Below are 4045 nucleotides of genomic sequence, written 5' to 3' on the forward strand. Positions count from 1 at the left end.
AAAGAGCTATCTGCGAGATGTGTTTCGTGACTGAAATGATTGGCGATGATTGGAAATACCATACTTTGAAACAAACAGCGCTTCAATAGGTAATTTCTTAAAATTACGAAAGAAAAGAATGGAAAAATACATATTTAATTGTAAGATTAGATAGTTGTGCAATTTTAATTGAATATCATATTCCTATAATACATGCTACAACAATCAATTACTAATGGAAAAAATATATTTAATTCCAAAACATACTTTTTGTCGTGGATACTGAATTTTTACATTGCTTTCTTGCAAGGAATAAAGAATTAAATATAATATAAATTTAATTGTAAGATCAAATAGAAATGCAACTTACTTTCCTACAATCTTCCTATAATACGTACTGTTTAGATTATGAATAGATCAATTATCAATTAATGAAAACTAACATAATCAATTCCAAGAATTAATCGATAATGTAAGCACTGAATTTGTAAATTGCTTTCCTGCAAGGAATAATAAACGTAACTTACTTTCCTGCAATCTACCGATAATACATACTATAACGATTAGATCAATCATCAACTAATGAAAAATATATATTCAATCTTAAAAGGTAACTTTAATCGATAATGCAAGTACTGAATTTTTAAATTGCTTTCCTGCAAAAAAGAAACAGAAACAAAAATAACTTACTTTCCTACAATCTTCGTCTACGATGCAGATCGCAACGATCACCGGGCAATTTAAGAGATAAATAATTCAACACTGTAGAATATTAATTCTCATATTTCAAACTAGTTTACCTCCAAACGCTGTACTCGTCGGTGTAACAAAACTTTAATCGCAAATATCTTAAAATCTCGCGAATGTCTGCCCCTACAATGACATATATTCATAAACGGGTACAAAGTTTCGGCCAAATCCCAGGCCTGAAAGCCTTGCGCTCTCCTTGTAAGTTAAGCAGTCGCTGTAACTTAAATTCGCCTTTTCCATCAAATTACTGCCAACTATGACACCCACTTGTTGGTTTTGTCCATAGATCTTGTCCGGCCTCTCGTCATCAAGTGTCGTTCACCGCGCAATTACCAACATTGCAGTTTCAGCAGTCTAGTCGTTACGATCGGAACATTTATGAATCGGCTGGTGTCGGCGGCGCGGACCACTCGCGTCTGTCTCGATTAATCCAAGTCACCTGCGGCAGGTTAACGATCAAGGTGTTAGGGGTGTCGCAAGAATCTCATTAAAAGCGTGCATTCTCGCTCGCAGTTGCAGCCAGCCGCGGCGCGGCGGTCCACTTGTCCAACATCCACGCAGCAACGTGACGAACAAGGCCGTCTGTCATTGATCGTTGGGAAATTTTATAATCCGTTCGTCGCCGTTTAACGGAAACCTATCATTTTCTTCCCTCGTTCTAATTAGACCTCGTTTCAGTACCGTCGGACTTCGCACGCTGCAAAGAAAATGAGAGTACCGTCGACACTGTCCACGAGTATATCCGCTAACTACGTTCGCCGCCATGATGAATGCTCGTTGAAAGTCCACCGGGAATTCCGGGAATTCTTGTATATATTGTTTCCATTATACAATAGTTAACACACCAATTTCGATCCAGGCAAGATTTAGAATTTAGAAGTAAAAAATTAGTAAAATTCTGACCCGTCGACTGATGAACGTTGAAACGTTCTGACGTTGATTTGGTTATAAGAGAAATTTAGGGTATATTGAAATCGGTTGAACATCGTTGAGTTTGCTGCATTTGAAATTTGTACTCTCTGAGTTATTGGCACAGAGAAAGACAGTTGTTACTTGTACCTTTTGTCGGTGTACACGTTCGAAATATTACTTTTGATGTCACGCTGTAAGAAAATCTTAACAAGAAGAACGTTCAAACTTGTCTTCCTCTGAATTAAAGTTTTAATTAACTAAAAATTTTTTTTAGTTACATCATTATTGCGGCATACTACGCTACATTTTCATACATTCTGCAACATAGTTACGTTCTAATTATCATATTTGATGTAACCACATAATCTACATATTTCGTAAGAGATTAAGCGTGCATGCATTTTCTCTCCAACTCTGCCATCGGAGATGCCACGAAAGAAATCAACGGCGACCGTTAGCAAGTTCTTGTTTTTCTAATTATTGTCTCGTTGTGTATTGCAATTTCGTTAGATATTTACGTAGTGATCCATTTACAGCGATACAGACATCCAATATTGAATTCCCAACGATCGATGTCCTGTAGTGAAATTATTCAACCATAAAACAGAGCTGGTAATTGTTCGTGCGTAATGAAGAATTCATTCCAGCCTTCTCGATTTGTCTCGATAACTTCGATAAATCGTCTCACGTTCCAGCGTTCCCGCGTATTCAAACCCACTAATTTATACCGTTAAAAATCGGGCCTGGGAAGTCAATACGATCAATGATTCTCCATTTCACGATTTCAAACAGGTTTTTACATTTTCGTCAAGATAGTAATTAAAGTGGAATCAAATAGAAATTATTTACTAAATATCACAATAAACACTTTCGATACACTGTACATACCCAAAAGTGATGAATTTTTGCTTTGCCAAACGAAACGATAAACAGACAAATTGAAAGCATCCACGATAAAGTAATTTTCGTCTGCTTCAGTGGCAGAAAACTATTATTCGAATGTTTTCACATTCGAATTTCGGTCGCTCTCTCGCCGAATTAATCGGGGAGTAATTTCTTCGAAGCGTACGCATCGTAGCGGATGACTCAGGAGAACCATCGGGGAACGAGACGCGAAGACGAAGAACTGCGATGGCTGATCTCTCCTCCGTTCTCGAGGACGATCCGTGATCTTGCCCGATCGAGGACGAGCCGCCGAGGTGCAACGATCTTCGGTGACGTAATCGACTCGACTGGAACGATCCTCGCCACGGCCGTCTCAACCAGCTGCTCTCCGAATGATGATGCAAGTTTTATTAACCTAGGCCACGGGAGAGACGCGCCGTGAACTTGAGCGTCTTTCCCGTGGCCTAGGTTAATAAAACTAGGGAGACTCTCAAGGGGATCTTCTTTCGCCAGCCAGTCTCGTCATTATCGACTTGTCGCTACGTGCCACGCGTGTTCAATTAACCCACGGCCCGTACAAGGATCCGATACTCGTTCCGCGTGACCTAGACTATTTCTCGCGCGTGCCGCTTGTTAACGTCTAACTGGAAGATGCTCGCTACCCGGTTTCGTTATGGATCGTTAGAGAACGTGTCTGTTAACGGTTTTACATACAGTAACCGGCAAAAGTTTGAGTCAACTTTTACCGTGTTTGCGTTTATTCAGGTTAACTTTAAGTAGCGTTATCGAGAATCGCGGAAAAAATTTACGGTCAACCGAGTTAGAAATTTTTTTACTTAATTTCATCTCGTTACTAATCTCTACCGCGGAGAACGTAGAAATTAAGTGCTCTATTCAGTAACTTAATTCTAGAGTATCAAGTATTCCATTGAGTAATTAAAATTCAGTAACCTGACATTAATATTTATAGTTTTGTCCAATATAAATATTTAAATCCAATAAATCCAAATATTTTATGTTCAACATAACATAATTTTATTTACATATAATTCAAACTGTGTCTTATACAACACACAACGACAGATACGTTCATTTTCTATGCTTACACGCGAAAGAAATCACGATTGATATCAAAAATGTGCATTCAAATAACACGAAAAGTGTATTTCATTCACTTACACACATATAGAACGCGTGCCCAAACTTTTGGCAAGTAATGTATGTACGGACGTAGAAAGAGAAATATAGCGACGCGGAAATCGCGTGCTGGAAAGGTTACTTTCGGTGAGCGGAGAACGTGCGAGCGCGATGTGAGGTCCGTAATAAATCAGACGCGTGGATTTTATTTCGTGGATCGGCCTTTAAAGCTGAGTATCACGCTTCCTCCGCGGGTAAAGAACGTATTCAGGCAACCGATGCGACCGGTTGAAAAGAAAGACTCTTTCATCCTGGTAATGAACGTTTTTTTTTTTTTTCCTCAGGGCGGAGATTCAAGTTTGCTTACAGTACAAATGATGAA

This window comes from Frieseomelitta varia, unplaced genomic scaffold, assembly GCF_011392965.1.
Source record: "Frieseomelitta varia isolate USP_RPSP 00005682 unplaced genomic scaffold, Fvar_1.2 scaffold_152, whole genome shotgun sequence".
NCBI lineage: Eukaryota > Metazoa > Arthropoda > Insecta > Hymenoptera > Apidae > Frieseomelitta > Frieseomelitta varia.